The following is a 24,695-nucleotide window of genomic DNA, read 5'->3' on the forward strand; positions in this document are numbered from 1 at the left end:
GGCGTCTTGTTTGGAGCTTATTATAACAAGGTAAGTTCCATGTTAAAATGATCATGTTTTTGACTATTTTTTATGGAGGCATTAATTGTCCGTTTACGCAAGAGTATCGATTCATATACATAGTTCGCTTAACGTACGTTTATTTGTTTGGATATCACGGTATATATGACTGTTTATCTTAACCCAGGGGTCCCCAAACTTTTTCCTGCGAGGGCCACATAACTGTTCCCTTTTGTGGTCGGGGGCCGGTCTTAGTTTTTCGAGAAAGAAACCTTAGAAAACTTTTTTTGACGGGGGGGGGTGAGGGGGTGCTGGATTACTGCTGACGACATATTCGCGTTTGTAGATAGATTTTTACCCAGAATGCAAATGGAAAAAAACCGTGAGCGAAACGGTGACTGGTACTGACTGGTATATATTCCATTGAGGGAAACTAGGTTTCATATCTGCTCAAGAGCCCCCCTGGTGGTTGAAGAAAAATCCACATGTATATGAAAAAAAACACTGAATGCTCTCTGGTATTGTTCAGGGGGCCGGACCAAATGAGGAGACGGGCCGGATCCGGTATTGTTCAGGGGGCCGGACCAAATGAGGAGGCGGGCCGGATTCGGCCCGCGGGCCGTAGCTTGGGGACCCCTGCCTTAACCGAACATTAAAACTGTCAGGAAAATCTGGAGGCCATTTGAGTTAACATTATTTAGCTGCGGAGGTCGTTTTCTTTAAGTTTTTGGCTGTAGACTGCAAAATGGGTGAGTGGCTGTGCTGGACCAATAGCTTGATCTATGCCACAGGTGTCAAACTCCAGTTCTGTAGGGCCACTGTCCTGCAACATTTAGATGTGCCGCTGCTACACCACACCTAAATAGAATAATTAGGTGATTAGCAGGACGTATGTACACAATGAGGAGACAATTAAGCCATTCGACTCTGGTGTTTTGCATATCTAAAAACCGCCAAAATGTTTTTTTCTTTGTTAGTGTGTCATGTTATGATGACTTCAACACATTCTTCAGACAGGTTGGCACGACTTTTAATGCTGAAAAAAATTTTCTATAAGCTGACTAATTTCTTTAGTAATTATTTCTTACTTTTTAATGCTTTATCTTATAAACCTGGTGGGCAGAGTAATTTGAATGAATATGATGGTGATACACAGAGGTGAGTCTGATTAGTTTTGTTCACACTTCTTTTTAAAATATTTATTTATTATCCTAATGTTTCTGCTATATTTCCTGTTTTTCCTTCCAGGCTGCAAGTCTTCGTCCTTCATGTTGGCGAAAACAAGAGCAGCACCAAAGACACTTCACCATCAGTGATCACAAGACCATCCATGCCCGCTTCCAATGAACTTTTCAAAGCACACTTTACCTTTAGTGCAAAGTACCATAAATGAATTACCTTTGTTGTCAGTGCTGTTTGATGTTTTGAAATAAAAGTAGATTACATACTGCAACTTGTGCTGCTGTTTTTGTAGATTCAAACGGCATCTAATGTCTTTTAAAATGAATTTGGGGATTATTGATGGCCAGTAGTTTCTGGAAAAAAAGGTTTTAATTGCTCTAGTGGCTTTTATTTGGTAGTAAATTGACAACAAAAGTGGGTAATGAGAGAAGGGGTAGACCGGGAGGCGAAGTGCCACATTGAAAACTAGAGCCTCCATATGTGGGTTGTGCTTAATCCCTGCACCACCACAGCACACTCTGTAAGTAGTATTTTAAAACTCAGATTTCTATGTTAATACATACTTTACACTGTTCTGTGTTAGATTAACACGTTCATAGTGTTAACTTTTGACAAAAATACACTAGTGTTGGGTAAGTCAACATTGATGTGTGCTGCTGTGAGTGTTGATTCAACTATGTCACAAATGACACTTTCAAAAGTGTAATTTCTACACCATCTAGAGTAGACCAATATAGACACTTCCAAAGTGTTGAATTCAACTCTGTAGGAGTTGACTGATCACTTCCAAATTTGCTGTGCAGGGACATTCAAAAATGTTTACATTTCTTGGCATTCAGCTTCTATGCACCACAAATCTGCAATAAGCTTCCAGAAAACTGCAAAAAAGTTGAAAGATTGAGTTCCTTAAAGTTTAATTCCAGACTAAAACCCTGTGATTAGTAGAAAGTGGAACATTGATTAACATGTTTGTGTATTGATGATTTTCATGGTGCCATTTGATCAAATGTAATGCTTCTTGCTTGTTTCACAACTGGTGACTTTATGAAGTTTTTATGCTGTAAAAAACTTTGAACTACCTTGTTGCTGAAATGTTCCATTCAAATAAACTGGGCTTGGTCCGATATCCCAGTGTGTGTGGTGTTCCCCAAAGACAAACGAGAACACACCCTATTGACCGTTAGCCAATCAGAATGTGAGATGACGGAAACCCAGAGGGTATCCAACATATGCAGAGGACAAACCAACGGCCAGGGAACACCAGTATGAAGTAGAAAATAGTATTTTGAGATTATTTTCACTCCATAGAAATCAGTTGTGTGTGTGGTGTGGTGCTCCTGCTGTGTGGCTGAACACCACACACACTGAACGACCAAACCCGTTGTACCTCAGGCATGTTGCCATCATGAGTGTCTATCAAGTTTGAAATTCGGTTGCCAATTTTAAAATCCTTCCATGTGAACCATTAGTCAGGAAATCCAAACAGTTTCTGTTTCATTCTGATCATTTTCATTAGTTGTCAAACTGCTAAGACTTTTTAAAAACTGTCACCGCATCATTTCAGATCTGCATTTCTGGTGTGAAGTAGAAGAAGTCATTCTTCGCTGGAACCGACCAAGTCCTCAGAACCAGACTGCTGTAGTAACTACAAACATTTGGATCATTCTAGAAAAACAGAGCTCATGGCGTACAGTGCGCCATCACTTGGAGATGTTGCTGTTCTTTCCGGTTTCTGTATGAAAGAGTGTGTGCTATGTTCATATGCAAATGAGCAGCGTGTGTGTGTTGCGTTGTGACAGGGACTAATGTCTAAATCAGCCAGACTCCATCGCCCTGTCGCCCTGCTCCCCTACAAATGTCACCTGTTCCCAGCCAGTGATTTGCATAATGCAAAGCTTCTCAGTTGTAACGGTCCGATTAGCGGCGGGGAGAGCAGGACCATTCCTGACGCGCCAAGCCGTTAACGTCTGCTTTTTGCCTCAAACAACTGTGATTAACTTAAATGGGGGAGCGGCGCTGACAGAGGAGGAGAGGGGATGGGAAAGAAGAAAAGAAAGAGGGAGGAACTGACCTGAAAATGTTCGCACTCTGGTTGGATTAATTACAGAGAGATAGGTCGGCTGCAGGTGACAGAGCCAAGTGACGGAGGGAGCGGAGAGGGAAGAAAGGAAGATGGAGAGGGCCAGGACGACATGTTGGAAAAACCTCTCCTCCCTCAGCCTGCGCTTTTAGTTTACTCTTCCTCTTGCCTTTTGTTGTGAGGATTCCAAAGATTTCAATTTCAGCTGTGATTTAAAGTCTGGATAAAACACACCTAGCAAAAGTATGTAAAAGTATTCATACCCTTTGGATCGATTCAAATGTTCTCACATCACAGCCAGAAACCTCATCAGAATTGTATTTGATTAACTGGGATGAAGTAGTTCATAATACTGAAGGGGAAGGGACTGATGGCTTTCAGTATTTATTTTTTATAAATTAATGTCTGAAAAGCTTTGCTTGCAATAATATTCGCCCCCCCCATCAGTTAGTACTTTGTCCACAGCAAATTTGGAAGTATTCAGTCAACTCCTAGAGCTGAATTCAACACTTTGAAAGTGTCTGTATTGGTCCACTCTTGATTGTGTTAAAATGACACTTTTGAAAGTGTTATTTATGATAGAGTTGAATCAACAGTCAGTAGTTGAAATTAAATACAGTGTTGATTTACCCAACACTAGCGTATAGTTTCAAAAGTTAACTATGAACGTGTTAATTTAACACAATAGTGTTAAATATAGAACATAGAAATCTGAGTTTTAAAATACTACAGGTAGCATGTGCTGTGGTGGCGCAGGGGTTAAGCACAACCCACATATGGAGGCCTTAGTCCTCAATGTGGCATCGCAGGTTCGCTTCCTGGTCTTTGCTGCATGTCTTCCTCTTCTCATTACCCACTTTTCTGTCAATTCACTACCAAATAAAAGCCACTAGAGCCAATAAAACCTTTTTTCCAGAAACTACTGGCCACCAATAACCCCCAAATTTATTTTAAAAGACATTGGATGCCACTTGAATCTACAAAAACACCAACACAAGTTGCAGTATATAAGCTACTTTTATTTCAAAACAAGAACATCAAACAGCACTGATAGCAATATACAACAAAGGTCATACATTCATGGTACTTTGCACTTAAGGTGAAATATGCTTTGAAAGTTCATCAAAAGCAGCCATGGATGGGCTTGTGTCCCATGGATGGTCAAGGATGGTCTTGTGATCAGTCATTTTTCTTGTGGCCCTTGGACATAGGAAGAAGCACATGAACCAACAGAAGAATAACTGTTTCTTCCAGCCTGGAAGGAAAAACAGGAAAAATAGCAAAAACATTAGGATAATAAATAAATATTTTAAAAAGTGTAAGCAAAACTAATCAGACCCACCTGTGTGTGTCACTATCATATTCATTCAAATTACTCTGCCCACCCAGTTCAGCCTGGAGAGCATTTTTCACCACCTACAAGATAAAGCATAAAAGAGTCAGAAATAATTACTACATAACTTAGTCAGCTTATAAAAACAGTCTGGACAGCATTAAAAGTTGTGCCAACCTGTCTGAAGAAATGTGTTGAAGTCATCATAACAGGCTTCAGTCACCAACTTGATGTACTAATAAAGAAAAAAACATTTTGGCAGTTTCTAGATATGCCATAGGTACAAAACACCAGAGTCAAATGGCTTAATTGTCTCCTCATTGTGTACATGCGTCCTGCTAATCACCTAATTATTCTATTTAGGTGTGGTGCAGCAGTGGCACATCTAAATGTTGCAGGACAGTGGCCCTGCATTGCAGGAGTTTGACGCCTGTGGCATAGATCAAGCTATTGGTCCAGCACAGCCATTCCCCAATTTTGCAGTCTACAGCCAAAACCTTAATGAAAACGACCTCCGCAGCTAAATAATGTTAACTCAAATGGCCTCCATATTTTCCTGACAGTTTTAATGTTCGGTTAAGATAATAAACAGTCGTATATACTGTAATATCCAAACAAATAAACATACGTTAAGCGAACTATGTATACGAATCGATATAAATAGTTCTGTTGCGCAAACAGAAAATGAATGTCTCCATAACAAATAGTCAAAAACATGATCATTTTAACATAGAACTTACCTTGTTGTAATAAGCTCCAGACAAGACACCATACTGCTGCCTCTGCTCCTCAGGCAAACATGTGACGCAGTAGCGGAACTAGTCGGCGTCAGGCCGGGGGGCGGGGCTAATGACCGGGCCCAAATAATAAAGCTCATGATAATTTAACTTTACAACATAGACATGCCCACAACAGCGGAGCTAACAAGTTTCATCCCCAGAGAGAGCGATTAAGTCATTCTGAAATCCAACTGACATGAAGTACAACAAACCAAGAGAAGAACAGAAACATCAGGCTACTGGTCAATAATGATGAAACAACACAAATTCAAAACATGTCAACGTAGTCCGTAGAAATGCTCTAGCTCAGTGTTTCTCAACCCTGGTCCTCACTGCCCCCCTGTTTTGCATGTTTTAGATGTGCCTCTATTCCAGAACAGCTGATTCAAATGATTGCATGATCATCAAGTACTGCAGAAGCCTGTTAATCACCCAGAGATACAATTCAGGTGTGTAGCAGAAGGGAAAAACCTAAAACATCCAGGACAGGGGGGCGGTGAGGACCAGGGTTGAGAAACACTGCTCTAGCTAGTTTGCCATGTTGTCAAGTGACTGATGATCACATTTGTTGACGGTTGTTGACAAGCTTTACCCAGAATACACCTGGAGACAATAAGGACGATTCACTTGTAGTTTTGTGTGTCATAAAGTTGCATGTAAGAGTGAAAATAAAGTCAGTCATGTAGCACAACAATTTATTCAACATTTTACACCCATGATGCCACTAAAATCAGTCAGTCTGGTAAGGTTTTTAGCAACCATGAGTCAACAATGGGGCACCCTACTATGTAACCTACTGGGGTTTATATTCAACAAGAGAATGCCTTCTTTTTTCCAGCTTTTGTCAGATGAGTTAAAGAATTAGATTCTTAAATACATATTCTGCTTTCTGTCTGGACCCCCTCTAGGCTCAGACTAGGGTCCTGCTGCATAACCTGCCTCCTCTCTACCTGTAGCTCCTCCCCTGATGTGATGTTACAAATATGTTACAGTCTGGTGTTGATTTCTAAATCAGCACCAGACTGAGTTGGGTGTTGATGTTAATTTAATTGTTGTTGAATTAGACTAAACATGTGTTGAATTAACACTGTATTTTTAACATACAACACTAACACTGGAAATCTAATACTTTTGAATTTGCTGTGTAGGACCACCTTCCACTGCAGTTGGAGCCGCATGTCTTTTTGGGGCATGTCTCAACCTGCTTTGTATATTAAGGATTATTTCTTGTCAGACTCTGTGATTGGAAGCTGCTCCTGGCCTGGCATTCTGATTGGCTGTGAGGAGATAATCACCTGAGATAATCCTGACATCCTCTAATCATTCTTCCTCTCTTGCTATTAAATTGTATTTTTCATAAACATAGAAAAAATAATCCATCTTATGTTTCTGCTTGTATCTCTGCTCCATCTTCTCTAACCTCCAGTCGGTCGTGGCAGAGGGCTGCTGGTTCTGAGCCAGGTTCTGCTTCTGCTGGAGGTTTCTTCCTGTTATCGTGGAGTTTGCTGTAAAGTCAATAACTCAAATGCCAGCAATTGAGTTATTGAATGCTACAAGTCAATCTGCTGGGTTTCCTTAGATGGAAACTCTTTAAACTAATTTGACTATTGAATTGAAATGACTTTTTCTGAGGGTATTTGTTGTGAACTTGCACTATAAAAATTAACCCAGTTAAATTGAATCTAATGACTGACATTTTGCAGAAACAGAAGCCCAGTTGGACTAGAGGTAGCCGGAGCAGGAACCTTCAAGGGTTTTCTCAGGTTCTTATTTGGATTTAGTTCTGGACTTTGACTGGGCTAGTCTAAAAACAATAAATATGCTTTAATTCAAACATGTATGTTTAGGATTGCTGGCTGCTGCTAACATTTGTCAACTTGCCTGACATACTGTAGAGCAGGGCTTAAAGAGCTCTGGCTGGGGGCGGATTTCCGGCTTTTGACCAAACGGTCCACCTCAACCAATCTTCATGGTTTGCCTCAACCAAACTGTAGTCTCTGGGTTTAAAGAGCTCCGTCTGGGGGCCAGACTTCCGTCTTTTCAAGCAAAGCGAGCATTGGACCAAACGGCCCGCCTCAACTAAACTGTAGATAATAGACAAAGATGTCTGCCAATCAAAATTCTAGCTCCCGTGTTCTTGACCAATGACTGTAAAACGTTTTGTAGAAAAGAAGCGCATGCATTTGGTTCGGCGGTTAAATCAAATGCGATATGAAAAAAGATGGAGTTTGTCTCACCCGGTAAAGAAACACGTTTACTTGAGAAAGGAATTAAAAACAAGTGGCACTGGGCATGGCTAGAGGAAAGGGGACAAGACGGGAAGCTGGCGGAAATTTTTACAAAAGGGGGGCGCTGGGATTCCTTTGGGGGGCGTTTGGTCGAAGGTACATTTTACACCTTACAATCACAACAAAACCAGTTTAGACTTTGAGCAACTTCCTAAAACTGTATTGTGTAGCATTAAATCATGCCTGGCTGCAACTGTATCGATGGGAGCTCTAATTCTCTTCAGTGTTTGTAGCTTTTGGCGCAGCTCCACTCCTGCTACTGGTAGCTTCACTGCATCAGTTCAGCATCTCACCGGCTGATGACGTTGGTGTGATCCACTTTGTCTGCTGTCTGATTTTCAGATGTTTTATGTTTTATTGAGGATTTTTGTACATATGTTTTGGCAGTTATGTGATCATGTCAAAGCAGCAACTTATAAAAAGTGTTTTATTTCTGTTTGAAAGCTGCCCGCTTCCATGTAAGGACAACAGAAAATCGCTCTTATAAACATGTAATTACTAAAATCACAATACCCTGACTTTGTATCCCTCTGAAAAATGAACCTATTTAAATAAAGAAATCCCTCCATGGGTAATACCACGATAGAGAGCGTTCATTTTGTAGCGTTAACACCGGCACTGTAAGTGGTCCGGTATGAAACGGGTGTGACAGAACAACAGTACCACAGCACTTTTAGCACTTTTAAATTTCAATAATCAGAATACCGAAATTGTTTCCGTTGTTTTAAAAGGTTTATGTCAGTCTGCCTTTTCTCCAGGGGCGGATCTACTGGGGTGGCATGGGGTGGCAGTTGCCACCCCAAACGAGAGCCTTGCCACCCCTGTTGCCACCCCAGCTAGCGACAATGAATTCAATAAATAGTTATGGCAAATCGGACATTAAGCGCATGAAACTCTTTTTTCCGACAACATTGAATGCAACACAATGTAACCTGACACCCACTGAAGTAGCGGGTAGTGAGAGAGAAGGACAGAGTGCCAGCAGCATTGATGGATATATATATTATTGGACTGGACATTACGTGATTTATCGTACGTAACACATGCGCCATTGCTGTCCATTGAGTCAGGAATATCGGTGGTCAGGAAACTAGCACAACCACGCAAAGAATCAGAACAATTGACGCAAAGTTTAGCAGTTAAGTCAACCATAGATAATGGTAATAAGGGCTTCAGATTTCACAGGTGAGGAAAACGTTTTATTTTAAAGAAAACATTGAACAAGTGAGCAATGTACATTAGATTAGGCTAGTAATCTAATGTAGATTACTAGCCTAACTGTTGTTAGCCCACTATTGACATTGATAACCTTAGCATGTGCTGCGCAGTTCGGTGTGTTTTAGTTCCATTAGCATTAAACAACCCGCCCACCAAGTCATCAGTAGAGCAGCTGCTTAAATCAGCTAATCAACCACCACGGTGTTCAGGCGAAAACTTATTAATAATCACAATATAGACATTAAGCCTGACAGCATAATGCAACAGACTGGATGTTCTGTTTTAGTGTTTTTGCTACTTTTTTGTGTGGGGGAAATGTTTGTTTCTTGGTGTTGATTCCCCTGATCGGTAATCTCTGCTCTATCTGCTCGTTGACCTGTTGTTTGTCGGTTGCCATGGCAACGGGTCGTGTAATACCGACATACAGAGCGAGAAAAGGCGGAATAGAAGTTGTTGGAGCTATTTTTTTCTTTATTTCTTTATCCATTTGAATTTTGTTACTTTATTCTTCAGTTTCTATTTTTTGTATTATTACAGAGTTTATTTGTAGGTTGATAATTGTTGATTTTATTTATTTTTTGTTTTATTATTTTTGTTATTTATTTTCTAAATTTAGACAGGAAGTAATGTGGGTCAGTCCACTTTCTATGAGTGTAGGGGTCTGGTGAAGGACCAGCAGGCATTTGGGTTTGGGGCCGATGGTTTTTACCAGAGGTAGCATGAGAACAAAGGAAAGTTTGATCTCTGTAATTGTTTGGTAAAAGAGGAAAATAAATCACCAAGAACAATCAGTAAGTTTGGACATTGAACCTTCTTCTGCCTGTGTCGAGAAACATGACCCCAGTGCCTCAGTAGTGGCTTGGTTGAACTTTTATTGGATGTTTGGCTTGGCAAACAATCAGAAGTGGTTCTGTCTAGTTTGGTTCTTCGCCTGTTTATCAGCTTTATTGTACCTTTATTGTGGCGCGCTGCAGCTGCTGCAATTCCTTAAAACAAGCGACAAAAACGGAGCTAATCCCCTGTGTTCACAAAACGTGGTGATATTTATAACAATCGTCAAACTACGGCTCCAACAGCATATTTAAAATAAAACGATTGACCAATATAAATAGAAATTTGCCCCTTCTTGCATCTTGACAGAACAGAAACTAAACTGTTTATAGATTTATATCATGGAGAATTTACCAAACATCAGTTTTCTAATCGTATTTAATAGATATATCTCATAACAAATGATGGCGCTACTAATATTAATATGGTAATATTAATATATGTGATGGAGACCAGGGGTTCCATCCCATATTGATTATTGATATTATGTTTGTTTTCAGTTCAAATGCGTTTTGTATCAGTTCTTTATTTCAGTTGCATTGTGACATTTGGTGAACATTCTTTTTGGGTAGGGAGACTGGCCATCTTTCCTGTTCAGAGAATGTGGGGGAAAATGTCAGTTTGTTTTGATTTAGATTAGTTCAATTTGAGTTAATTGAGTATTTGCCTTTCTGGGTGTGTCTCAGCAAGGTGGAGCAGAGAGGGAGACAAATGCTCCTGGAGCATACCAGCTTCCATTAAGAGGGGGAATACTCTGAAGATTTATATTTAGTTATATTTACTTTTGATTGACCTTAGATTAGTTTAGTTTTAATAATTTGCATGCATGTAAATATTTGTTGGATCATTTATTGTTTGTTAGGTTTGTGTAAGTAGTGTTTGTTTGTCTTTTCTTTTTGATCACCCCTTTACCTGGTGTAAGTGTTGGAACTTGCCTCAGGTATAAATGTCAGCTTCTTTGTTTCACTAAAAAAAAAGGGTGTTGGTGTAATGAAGACTTGGAGCTCCCAAATAAATCCACCTCAAAGACATTTGTTGCCTCACTTCCTTCTTTAACGCAGAGCCTCCGCCGGTCAAAGTGACAATATACTAATATGAAGCTCACTTTGAAACAATACAAGTTAAAAACAATATTTTGTGTATATATATATATATATATATATATATATATATATATATATATATATATATATATATATATATATATATATATATATTGTCGTGAAACCTGGTTGGAACTGGTTGAGATCTTACCAGAGCACACAAAACAGATCACAATAGCCTGAGAGAGATAAGTAATCTTGTATTATGATTAATGCTGATGATTCTTGTATTACTGTAATGTGAAGTATTATGAATTAATGATGATAAAAAGATATGTAATCCTTGTTCTAATGATAAAAGAAATACTGTTATGTGTGATTCTATTTTATGATTTTAGTTAAAGAAGTGGAAAACAAAACTTAATGTAGATTACAAAGTCTATGTCATAAATGTGTCTTAAATATAACTGAGGGGGTGAGAGAGCAGTCAGTACGGAAGAAACAGGAAGTGAGAGTTTTGAGATGCATGAAGGAAACAGGTGCAGAAGACAAATAGAGAACTTCAGAAAGTTCAGTTCTAAAAAACAAGGAAGTTCATCTGAGGGTGGAGGCCAACCAAGACGCAGCTGTGCAGGCTGCTGACATGTACGACCAAAAAAGAGGAATTGAAAGAGTTGGGCGGTTGCTGAGAAGATTAAAAAGACACCAGACAGAAGGATCGGGGTTCTTTGTTCCACAGCGTTCGAGTCGAGCACACACGGAGATGCAGAATCAACGGATGGCTGCTTGCTGATACCCCGGGACGATGAGACTGCTCACTGCACAAGGAAGGAACAAGATCCGTTTCCCCACAACCCGGGATTCTGATTCGACTGCGGCCCCACACACAACCCAGAAGATTCCAACGATGCTGCAGTGGACATGGGGAATAGACAAAGATCGTATATGGATAAAGAACTGAGTTCGTTGAGGATTCTCACCAGTTCAACTTTGGATCTATTCTAAAAGGATACTGCCAAGACAAAAACAGGACTCCATCCATGGATGTTAAAGTTCTCTGCTGCCAAGATCGTCTCTGCATCTGGGTTCGAGTGATACTGCCTCCCCCAAAGTCTCTATTTAGATTAAGACACAGTGTAGGGTTAGAAGTGGGAGGGAGTAATTTCTAAAAATTCTTAAAAGTATTAATTTCTTAATCTTTCTTTATTGAAATGCTGTATGTCCTTTTCCCTTGCTAAAGCTTGCTAATAAAAATACTAAAGTCTAATTGATGCTGTGGACAGTTAAATTATTTGAGTCAACTAAATTTAATTCTTCTGATTATTGTAAAAACCAGTGTTTGTGGTCCTAGTAAATTAGGGTGGCTTCGTACGTTCTTTAGTTCAGATAAATAATGACCCTGGGACTTATTCCTAGTCGCTAAAATTATCTAAGCAGTAAGAAGTGCACGTTAATAACAGGGAAAGAGCTACCGTGAACAGACGTGGTTTATGAGCTCGGACACCGGCAGGGCTACTCCGATGTCTGAATCATGGACTGAAGCGGGTCATAATGTCTGGATGAAGGTAGTTAGAGCTTAGACGAATCTTTCTCGCTTCCAGCTTAAACAAAAGTTCTCTACATTCTTATTTGCGGTAATACCCAGGAATTAGAAGCTTTTCGGACCCGTGAGATGGAGAGCTGGGCAGTAGTCAGTCCGCTAGTTTGGGAGGAGTTAGGGGCGTGCCTTCTCACCCTCCGCGGGTGGTCTCTTTCATCCTCTGAGCTCGGGTCCTCTACCAGAGGCCTGGGAGCTTGAGGGTTCTGCGCAGTATCTTGGCTGTGCCTAGAACTGCACATTTCTGGACTGAGATGTCTGATGTTGTTCCTGGGATCTGTTTTAGCCACTGCTCCAGTTTGGGGTGACTGCCCCGAGGGCCCCGATGACCACAGGCACCACTGTGGTCTTCATCTTCCAGGCCTTCTCCAGTTCCTCTCTGAGGCCCTGGTATTTCTCCAATTTCTCGTGCTCCTTTTTCCTGATGTTGTAGTCACTTGGTATTGCTACATCCACCACAACGGCTTTCCTCTGTTCTTTATCCACCACCACAATGTCCGGTTGGTTCGCCATTACCATCTTGTCTGTCTGGATTTGGAAGTCCCACAGGATCTTAGCTCGGTCATTCTCCACCACCTTTGGGGGTGTTCTCCACTTTGATCTCGGGGCTTCCAGTCCATATTCTGCACAGATGTTTCTGTTCACTATGCCCGCCACTTGGTTATGTCGTTCCATGTACGCTTTCCCTGCCAGCATCTTGCACCCTGCTGTTATGTGCTGGACTGTCTCAGGGGCCTCCTTCCACAACCTACAACAACCTACACCTTGGGTCTGTTCCCCATTGTCTGAGACATTCGCTAAGCTCATCATCCGTTGAGACTTTGTCCTTGATGTATTTATGGATCTTGGATGTTTCATCCTGGACAGTGGCTCTCACACTCACTAGTCCTCTGCCTCCTTCCTTACGACTTGTGTACAGTCTCAGGGTGCTGGATTTGGGGTGGAACCCTCCATGCATGGTTAGTAGCTTCCATGTCTTAACATCCGTGGTCTTTATCTCCTCCATTGGCCAGCTAATTATTCCTGCAGGGTATCTGATTACTGGTAAGGCATAGCTGTTTATTGCACGGATCTTGTTCTTGCCATTGATCTGGCTTCTCAGGACTTGCCTTATTTGTTGGAGGTATTTGGCTGTGGCTCCTTTCCTTGTGACCTCATCAAGGTTGCCATTTGCTTGTGGTATTCCCAGGTACTTGTAACTGTCCTCAATGTCTGCTATTGTTCCTTCTGGAAGTGAGACCCTTTCTGTGCGGATGACCTTCCCTCTCTTTGTAACCATCCGGCCACACTTCTCTAGTCCAAATGACATCCCAATGTCAGTGCTGTAGATCCTGGTGGTGTAGATCAGTGAGTCGATGTCTCGCTCGCTCTTGGCATACAGCTTGATGTCATCCATGTAGAGGAGGTGACTGATTGTGGCCCCATTCTTGAGTCAGTATCCAAAGCCAGTCTTGTTGATGATTTGACTGAGGGGGTTCAGGCCTATGCAGAACAGCAGTGGGGACAGAGCATCTTCTTGGTATATGCCACATTTGATGTAGTGGTTTGCAGTTGGCTTCAAGGGTGGTTTTCCACAGCCCCATCGAGTTTGCAATGAAGGCTCTTAGAGTCCTATTGATGTTGTACATCTCTAAGCATTCAATGATCCAAGTGTGTGGCATTGAGTCATAGGCTTTCTTGTAATCATTCCAAGTGGTGCACAGGTTGGTGTGTCAGGTTTTGCAGTCTTGGGCAGTCTTGTGTGGTCTACAAGGAGTTGGTGTTTGACTCCTCTGCTGTTTTGCCGATGCCCTTCTGTGCTGTGCTCATGTATTTATCCATGTGCCCACTTATCTTAGCTACTATGATGCCTGATATGAGCTTCCATGTTGTAGAGAGACAGGTTATTGGCCGATAGTTGGATGGGACTGAACCCTTTGAGGGATCCTTCTCAGGATCAGGATTGTGTGCCCTTCAGTTAACCATTCAGGGTGAGTCTCATTTTGTAGCAGCTGGTTCAGTTGAGCTGCCAGTCGCTCATGGAGGGCAGTGAGTTTCTTCAGCCAGTAGGCGTGGATCATGTCAGGCCATTGAGAGTACACTTTAGCTGGTTGGGTGGAGAAGAGCCGGTTAATCCTCCTGGCTTCATTCTCTCTTGTGTATCTCTTTAGGCGGCTGACCAAGCTTGGAGTCTTTGTTTGGCAGTTTTGAGTGCTTCAGGTATCGGCATCTGGCTGTACTTCTTGGGTACTGATCTTTTCATTGCACCCATTTGGAGCTCTAACAGTTGGCTCACTTCCCTCCTTGTTATCTTGATCTTAGCCTCTAACCGTCTTTTCCATGGTGGATATTGGGTCTCATGGTTACTCTTATAGCCACGCATCGCAAAGATCACTGATGCTGAGTTGTGTATATATATATATATATATATATATATATATATATATATATATATATATATATATATATATATATATATTAGGGCTGAAACGATTCCTCGAATGATTCGAGTACCTCGATTACTAAAATTCCTTAATTTATGTTTTATTAGTTAGCGCACTGTGTTCCGGCCGGGACTTCATTTGCGTTGCGCGGAGCTCTCACTTCCGCCTCTGAGTTGTTGACAAAAGCTAAGTCTCAGCGGCATAAAGTCCAATCTTCAAGATTGGCCCGTGGGGATTTTATTGATTGATGATAATGCCCGACTTTTTATCGTTTTTGGGGAACCAATAAGCATCCTTAAAATGACTGGGGGAATGCCTGGAGTACGGCAGCATTTCTCCTCCGGGGCTGCTGGTTGAAAGCAAACGGCGGGAAGAGCGCTGAGGTGAGCGGATAGACTGAACAGGGCGGGCGGCTGAGTAGCTGATGCTTACCGTGTAAATGTAGCTTTACCGACGAACCGCACAATAAATTTAATATTCCGGTCTGAAGAAACGGGCGGCGGAGCGCATCGTACATGGCTGGTAGATGAGTTTCTGAGTGTGACCAGTGAAGGTGTCGTAAATATCCCGTATTGCTTCCCCCCGTGTTCGTCCCCCGGTCTAAGGGTTCATCAGTCCGCTGGTCTATTTCCTCCCCTCCACCCCATCTTACGTTCGTTCATTAACCCTCTCCTCCCACTCCAGGCGGCATTTCCCGTATTTTCAAACCCAAAGCGTGACAGGTTAGGTGGCAAGGTGAGTTTAATTAATCTATTAAACTCACTGAAGATGAATATATAAACTAAAAGCTGGATTGTAGACATTTTTTATAAGCATATTTGTGAGCCTGCCTCTTTGTTATTAAATTCAATATAATTTCAGGTTTTTCTATAACTTTTCTTCTGGTTAACTTAGAAAGTGAGCTATTATTGTTACAGGTTAGTTTTCTAAACTACAAAAAAGCAACTGTTAGGGATGCTCAAATATGGAAAATTGGACTGATATTGATATCTGATAGTAACACCGGTATTATGCCAGATTTACCAATATTTCATTTCATAATTTTTTTTATCCGATTACTCGATTAATCGTAAGAATAATCGATAGATTACTCGATTACTAAAATATTCGTTTACAACAGCCCTAATATATATATATATATTTAAATGGCATCAGTTAGTAGTTAGCAAGTTACCCCAGAAAACTTGCTAAGCCTGATGGTTGGGGCGTCGAGGTGGTCCACCACCGGTCCACCATGTTTTTGTATTAAAATATATTAAGTTGACAGGAAATGTAAAAGTATTACTGTGTAATTATATGTAACAAAAGATCTTCAGTGAAATGCTATTTAAACCCACAACTCGTATTAAAACAACAAATTTGCACTTCTGTTTAATCCAAATTAAGTCAGCGGCTCCATCAGGCCCCCAGGGCTTCAGGGGCCCCATAAACACAAATATTTTAAAACAGACCACAGATACACAAATTTGTTTATTGAGATTATCAATGCTGTTAAATTTTATTCAATTGTTTAGGCATAGATAAATGATTTTAAATTGTTTAACATTTAAATACAAGATTTTAAGGAGCTGGCAAGTTTACTTTGTAAAACTTCAAAGAACAATATTCATAGTTAGATTGTTTTGTTACCATAGCAACAATCTAATGCTGTCAGTTTAATCTTTGAATTTACAAATACAAATTAGTAAACTGCGATTATATCTCATTGTTTTTTAGGCTGGCCAATTAAACTACTCCCTTCTCCCATATTTCACTAAATCTAACACAGAAGCTGTTAAAGGTGCTGATGATTTTAGCAGCTCGAGGGGCCCCTAAATCAAATTCTGCTCCATCCCTCATACAGCCTTGGACGGGCCCTGCATTATGAGGTAATCTGCTGCACTACGTAGAGATGCGCAACAAACGGGAGATTTAATTCAATGCTGCTAATGTGGCTTTAGTAGCTCTTTCATTTCGTGTCTGTTGAGGTTTTAATAAGCGTCACAGAAACTATTCTGGTTGGTCGAGTTTATGGGACGAGTTTCTCAGAACTCCGTGCGCCGTGCGTAGACAACGCATTTGATATGGTTTGATGCATCGTGTAACCAGAAAAATAATACTAAAAAAAATAATAAAATAATATAAAATCAGCGTGATGCGTGACTCCGAGGAGAGCGTTAAAGCTCCTCACCGGGCTGAACCTGGATGATGAGGTGAGCGCTGCTCGTTATCCACAAACGCTCCGGCCAACCGGGACCACAGACATAAACATTACAGGGAAGACAGACACAGAGCCACACGCTGGGCAGCGTGTTGAGATGTAAACGCCGCATATAATTGTTCGTTCACAAAGATAAATCATTCTCACCACTCCACAACGCGCCTCTGAATTCGCTACAACTTATTCCTGCGGTTCACATTGAGCTGCGCAACCAGAGCTAACGCGGCGGGTTTTAAACTCTTACCTCGAGTTCTCCAATGGATCATAATTCCTCACTGTAGGTTGATGTAAATATCCACGCAGGTCAGCCTGTGTCCAGTTTGATTGAACGGAGGTGCGCGCGATCCCGCTGAGGTAAAGCAGCGGCAGCGCGTGTGGCAAAGCGCTGTGTGATTGGTCCGCGCTGTCGGGTTTAAATGCATAAACTATAAACCTGTTTATTATAAACCTACCCTGTAGGAATAAATATGCTCTGCTAGTGAAATGCTAAGAGCAAAAGAGACGCTTGCAGCCCGGCTTTAAAAAAAAAAAAATTAATTTTCCTAGAAACGTAAACAAGCAACTCTTAGCCTGGCGGCAGGGCTAGCAAAGCATGGCGGGCCGCCAGGCTTATAATACACTGGGGGAAACCTCTTGCCACCCCATAAATATTTCCCTAGATCCGCCCCTGATGGGGACACTGATTTAGTTGGTATTGTTGCATGTTCTAAATGACTTGCAAAAACATTGACTGAAAGGACTCTTATCTAATGTTGAGGGATTTTAAGGCTAACCTTTAGGGCACAGACATTTTACATTTTGTTTTGAGTTGAAATGTACTAAAGTCTTATTTAAGTTTGAGTGTTTAGTTAATTGTATTGTTAATTGTATTGTTTGCACTATTCAAAGACACTTTTTATTAAACTGTGGCAATAGCAACGGTATAGTTCATTTCTATCACCACTATAAGTTTTAGGCTCAGGATTTTTTTTTAACTTTAAGCCCTGTGTAGAGTCTTTTATGTCTTGTGCAAAACTGATTTTTAGAGAATGTCATTTTGAGCCAGCCTGTCGACACAGATTCTATACTAATTGGAAAATATCTCACAGAAACTCACTGCACTGGATTTTATTTGAAAGTATGGAATTAAAAGAGACTGAATATTAACTGATGCCACACTTTTGAGCTTTATTAGTGAATAAAGCTAATAAAGCTTTATCCATTAGCCTTATTGGAAAACTCTCATTTTCTTTCTGCTCCACAGTTATAAAATCTCATTAATGTACATTGAAGTGCAATAAACAGGGAGTTCTACATACTGATGTGGACTTTATCATCAACATTAGCGGCACAATATAAATAGTGAATTTAAGTATAAAAGAAAGATTAACAAAAGTCATAGAAATAAGTGGAATTTCTCAACAAAAACATACAAATGCTCTGAGTCTTAAAGTACTCGTTTTGTCCGTGTCCCATACGCTCCTTATGTTTGCCTTCTTTATGCATAGTTGTTACTTGTGATTTTTCCTCTTTTTTATCCCTTTGCCTCTGTGTGACAGATGAGGCAGAGATGAGACGATGAGAGGCGAGATGTGTTGCACCTCACTTCTCTTACTAATGTCTCTGGCTGATGGGAAACCATGTGGAAAACTAAGGACTATTAATGCCACAAACAAATCTCTCCCAAAATGGAAGCTCTTTTACATGTTTTAGTGCTTGGGCAGGCCGAGGACTTAATGACATGGAGAGAGGGCGGAGAGGGAGACGGAGGAAGACTGGCACGATGTAGATGGATGGGGACAATGGGAAGTTAAAAGAGGAGGAGGTGATAGAATAAAGAATAGAAACAATGATCTGGAAGATTGCAAGGATGGGAGCTCTTAAAAGCAAGAGAGAAATAATGAGTTTTGCTTGACAGAAATGGGGTGATATTAGGTGCGTGCATATTGCTGAAGTATTCACACACTCTGGAACACATTTGGCCTTTCTTATGTTTTGCCTTCCGATCGATCAAAAGTCAAATGAAATGTTCTATCAGACCAATTCACAGATTGTGTTTGTGTGCGCGCGCACATGCGTGCGCGTGTATGCGTGTGTGTGTTTGTGTGTGTGTGTGTGTGTGTGTGTGTGTGTATTTGTGTGTGTGTGTGAAAGTTCCTGAAGCAAAGTATGCAGCTGGTGAGGTTTGCATGGACTGCTACTAGAACCACATGGACATGTTGGTGTTTTAGTGCAGAGTTTTCTGTCCATAGCTGAAGAGACAACGGTGCATCAAACTGAACCAAGTGGAATGTTAAGTCCGGATAGGATTATAATTTGTCATCATTTTGAAATAAGTTTGTTGGTTAAAAAGGAAACTTCCATGGAAAAATGAAATTATTTTTTTTAGTGGTGGAACTTCAAAATATTTTTTAATTGAGTTAATTGTAGAGTTTGTTATTAATTAACCCCGTAACCCTCATCCCTGGAAAAACAACCCGGGTTTTTTCGGGGTTAATCACAGCTGAATACATTTTATTTGAACTAAATATCAACCAAAGGAGCTAAAAATTTCAATTCAAAAACCCCTTTTACTGCTAAATTATTAAATAAATACACACATGAGCTCAACAACAAAGATATTTAAACTCCGTCAGCATCCTCTCATGCTGCAGACAAACTGCTGAAAATCCTGATTTCTTCTTCAGTAAGGCTGAAACCTATGATGAAGGTACAAAATTCAAATCCAATATTTTTAGCTAAATTATTCTAAGCATAAGGAAACATTCCAAAGTAAATGCAAGAGGGATTAACCCAGTAGTGTCAAACTCATTTTGGTTTAGGGGCCGCATACAGCTTAATCTGATCTGCAGGGGGCCACACAAGAAAACTCATTGCAAGATTAAATAGAACCAATAAAAGTGGACTTGTTGATTTTTATATTAAACGAATTTCACTTTTACAAAATATATTATGAATAATCTCAGTTTTTAAGAAAGGTATCTGCAATTTCAACAATACTTTTACTCAGTTAAGCATTTATTTAAGTGCATTATGCATAAGAACTGATCTCAGTGATTGTATAATGTTGCAAAACATTTATTCACAGTTTTTGGAACTTAAAAACACTGTCCTGCATCACAAAATACAACAGACAAAAATTCAGAAAAGATTTAAAATCAATTTTCAACATCTGGGAAGCAATTTGAACAAATTATCTGGCTTCACACATTTGAAATCTTAAGGGTCAGCTGTTTTAAACAGACATTTGATTAAGAACATTTGTTGATGCATAAAATGCATACATATAGAAAAACTTGCATACATAACATGTATGTATGTTAGCATGCACGAGAAATATGAGGTTACCAGGGCCAAAATAAAAAGCTGGTAAAGCATAGAATCGGAACCTGAAGCTCAGTGCTGCCATCTGCTGTTAGTTCCGCTGCAGTGTTGCATCATGTTGTGTGCTCTGAATAAAACACAGCGCCCCTCGTGGACAGCATAGGAACTGCAGATTTTCAATTAAACGAAGTATATGTTTTTTCATGAATAATGATAATACATTTAGCCCCCGGGCCAGACAAAATCGTTTGGCGGGCCTGTTTCGGCCCGCGGGCCGTACGTTTGACACCCCTGGATTAACCCATTTGTCCAGTACTTCCTGAAAGGTTCCACCATGTTTAAGCGTTAGTCTTAATCCAGTGTTAATCTGGTGACCCATCCAGTGTTAATCTGGTGACCCTAAAGAAGAATCCTGTAACATGAATTTGAAAAAATCTAAAGATTTTATGTCAAGGAGTGTTGGTAATGAGCTACATGATACATTGTCTTTTATTGATGTCGTTATGACTGAAACAAAATGTTTGTATTAAAATCTTGTGACAAACAATGGGTGAAGAAATTGGACAGACTTTGCTTTTTCCAAACAAGCAAGTTCAATGAAAACGTTTCCTGTTTTAATTAGGATCCAATTTAGTATCATTTCTGTTGACTCTCTGTGGACATAATAGTTCAATAATCCTTTTTAACCTTCACAGAACCACCGCCTATCATATGTAGATCCATTTGGACCCAGTTAGTGTGGCACACGGGCCTTCAGAGGATGATTGACGACATGATTCCAGATATCTCTCAGCACACATCAATGACTTCACACCACAGGAGCATCCCCCAGACCCATTCCAGTCTAATTCCTTTTCATCTGTTTCAGAAGTTAAAAGCTATTCCAGTTATTAACCTGCCCCACCTCAGATAGCCTCAGTCAAACAGTCCAAGTCTTAACTAAGCCTCTGGTGATAGTATCGCAGTGTTGGAGTGGGAAAGAAGTGCTCTCCCATTAGATGTCCAGTTAGATAAATAGGCCATAATGGGCTGCTGGGGGTGTGTTTGGTCGTTTGGCCTGACGCTCCCATCAGATGTGATCTCCGGGTCGCTTGCCATGAATCAAGCCGTGCTGCGACGTCATTGGTCATCCTGACAGCTGAACAAAGCCCAGCAACTGTGAAGGGACAGGCGCTGCTAATGGAGCCAGATTAGGATGGGTGTGCTTTGTAACTCATGCTGGCACTGCAGGAGTTGCTCAGTTAAATGTGTGGCCGGCCAGCGTCTTCCTCATGAGGCCGCTGAGCAAGGCAGTGTGTGCCCAGCGGCGCCATGGCACTGCGCCTGCTCCAGCCACCCAGCAGCACCGCTCTCTGAGGTTTTAGGGGGTTTTTATGGAGTGTGAATGTGTGAGACCAGAGCATGGTGATGTTCTAGTGGTGGGACTGATAAGAGCCTGATAAAGCTTTAAGGCTAATGGTTTCCACTAATGAGAAAACTGGCTGTGATTATGACAAATAGGTGGAGAGCAGCAGGCTAAGCAGCGACACACAGCAGCTATTGTTAGGCAGCAGAGCTGCACCATCTCATTACTCCTTCTCTTGATGGACTTTCTCCTTTTCTCTCCTTTTCCATCCTGTACTCTTCCTTCTCTCCGTCCATATAAGCTCCCCTGTGCCTCAGAGATCTTCCTCTCCACCTAAAATCTGCTGCTCCCACACCAGCTGGCATCGTTTATCTCTGGTTTTCCTGTTTCTCTCCCAATTTGTTTGTTAAAAGGCTCCAGTTTATAAAATGCTCTTTGTATGTGCTCATAGTGATACAGAAGCAGATGTATGTCCATTAGAAATGTGCATAAAAATTTGCCAATATTGCACTGCTGTTAAAAATATATAATTTCACAATTAAAATCACAGTAAGTAAGTTTGGTCAAATTAAGTCATTAAAAATCATGATCCTCCAACTACTTCCTGTTGTTTTTTTATTTATTTATTTTAAGGTTTTATTGGCTCTAGTGGCCTTTATTTGATAGTGAATTGGCAGGCATGCAGCAAAGGTCACCAGGCTGGGAATCGAACCTGTGACAGCCAAGGCCTCCACATGTGGGTTGTGCTTAACCCCTCCGTCACCACAGCGCCCCCTTCCTGTTGTCTTTTTCACAAGTATTAACATCTGGTTGTTGATCATGTGACTCAAGTGGTGTGAAAAAAGTGTTTTGATTGCTGTCTTCTGAAACAAACCAATTTGATATGGCAAAAAAAACAAAAAAAACCCTCATCCTAGTGGCAAACTTGATTGAAAACATGAGTTTTTTTTTTAATTGGTGTGTTTTCACTGTGCACATTTATTTTGAGATGTCAAATTGCTCAATTATATGCTCAATGGAAATGCAGCTATTTTTTTTCTGTGTGGAGGATAATGATCATCTCAACGCTAAACATGAAGCCGCAGCACAGTGGCTAATGTCTGCTAATGTCTAAAGAAGCTCCATGAATGATCAGAGTTCCTGAGTGGGAAGGTGGATGGATAGAGAAACACTTAGCTCTAATCTGATGGTTGGATAACCTAAATGGCAGATTAAAAATAATAACTATTTTCATTTTTGAGCTCATATTTAGCTGCAGGAAGGGTTTTTGGATTGAGAATGTTGCTTATTTTATATTTTTAATATATTGTTTTTGATTAAAATATGATTCATTTTGATTAATTAATAACATGCACTGCAATTAACTTTTCATGACCACATATATAAAGGAAGAGAAAAATTGAGGTATGGAAATAATTTTGTTAGATTTTTTTTTTTGGATGAATTGATTCACAAAATTTGCTTTGATGATGATGATTTTGATGAAAACTTAATGCATAACTAAACTTTGTCTACTAAAATAAAAATAATCTCTCTGTTTCATTTTTGTTTGAAAAACATTGTTTAGCAAATAAATGAAGTATTATCATAATAGCAGTCTTAAAAGATGAATTAACTGAGATTTAAAAACAGAGGTGAAAGTGGCCGCCCTAGTGATAAAGCTTTAGTTTTGTAGTTAGCAAATGAAAATGTTACAGAAAAACAGTGTCTTCAGTCAGTGGCTTCTTCAAAGCCACTATGATCCAGACTGCTACAGCAGATTCTTCCTGACCTCACCCACCAGCCTTTACAACATTTATTTTCTCCTTTGGATCAAATAAGAATTTTTAATTGAATCAGCTGTTTTTTTGTTTGTTTGTTTGGTTTTCATCTCTGAAGACATGAGGCAAAGAACAGATGTCAGATTCAACTGTCAGGCGACAAGTCTTTGTGAAGTCTGAAGTCTTTGAAGTCTAAAATTAACTCACCATCATCAGGCCATGTTTTTGATTTTTCCCTATCTCTGAAATAATGATTTCAATAATCATCATTGAGTTTGTAGCGCATTAATACAGTTTAATCGGTTGGACTCTTATCAATATTTCTGAACTTCCTCTCCACCCTTTAAATCTGACCAACACCTTCCAACCTTCTCTCCCTCCATTATCCCTTTCTTTTACTCCTTTCTTCAGCCTCCTGCTTCACCCTTCCTTCTACAACCACCTACCACTTCCTTTAAGACCATCTCTCTCCTACACACCCCCACCCACCAACCCATCCATTTCCAAACTCATTTCAGCATGAGATTATAAATGGAGCCTTGGGAGAATGTGATAAATCAATTAATCATTTGTAGCTGTGTAGCTTAATGAGTGAACTGAGGTGTCATAATTAGTTCTCCACGTATCAATCATTAAAGTGCAAGTTTGCTGATAAACAGGCAGCTGATGAGAACAGAGACATGGCTGAGCGTCTCCCCCGGTTACTGCAGGGAAATCACACGACAGGAGTGCTAAATGTCCATTAATGAGCTGCAGTTTACCGCTTTCTTTTTCTGCTAAACTGTGTCTTTATGTGAAAGCTGTGGTTCTGTTTGGTAAATTATGAGAGTTTGGTTTTGAAAGGCCACTCCAGTCATCAATACCTGTGTAGTATGTATTGCTGCTGTATGTGTTCAGGTTAATCTTAGGCTTTGAATCAGGTTTGATTTTCTTTATCAACCTAGCTGGATCTTCTAAATATACACTTTATTGCATTATGGTATATAAGTATGAATAAGGTTTAAAAGAAAAATAATTCCCATTATAGTATTCAACTATTTGAGCAATATTATGAATGGATTCAATATTATCTGTGTCATGAGCTTAAAAGCCATAGCCACTGACTTTGAAAAGTAAAAACAATACATGCAAGTTGCAAGTCTGTAAACAGCAGGTGTCCATGAAATAATTTTTAAATTTTAATTAAATATGTACCATAATACTTTTTGCATTCAGTGCCTGAAACACAGCTGCTTAAAAAATATCCAGTAGCCAACCAGGAGAAATCGTTGATTGAAATCTTGATCTTCATCTTTATCTTCCTCCTGTGAATT

At 40.3% G+C, this 24,695-nt stretch overlaps 2 long non-coding RNA genes across 2 annotated transcripts in view; one reads left to right on the forward strand and one right to left on the reverse strand.

Annotated features, from left to right (window-relative positions):
• The window catches only part of LOC106911700 (uncharacterized), a 407,869-nt gene that overhangs the window by 109,241 nt on the left and 273,933 nt on the right, over nt 1-24,695 (forward strand). The window lies entirely within an intron of this gene.
• On the reverse strand, nt 4,604-5,432 carry LOC148156663 (uncharacterized). Its single transcript, XR_015764391.1, has 3 exons — nt 5,336-5,432; nt 4,773-4,830; nt 4,604-4,678 (listed from the first exon to the last, which is right to left on the reverse strand). It is a non-coding gene; the product is annotated as an uncharacterized LOC148156663 (long non-coding RNA).

This window comes from Poecilia mexicana, unplaced genomic scaffold (assembly GCF_051168715.1).
Source record: "Poecilia mexicana isolate PSO_F unplaced genomic scaffold, ASM5116871v1 scaffold_10, whole genome shotgun sequence".
Lineage (NCBI taxonomy): Eukaryota > Metazoa > Chordata > Actinopteri > Cyprinodontiformes > Poeciliidae > Poecilia > Poecilia mexicana.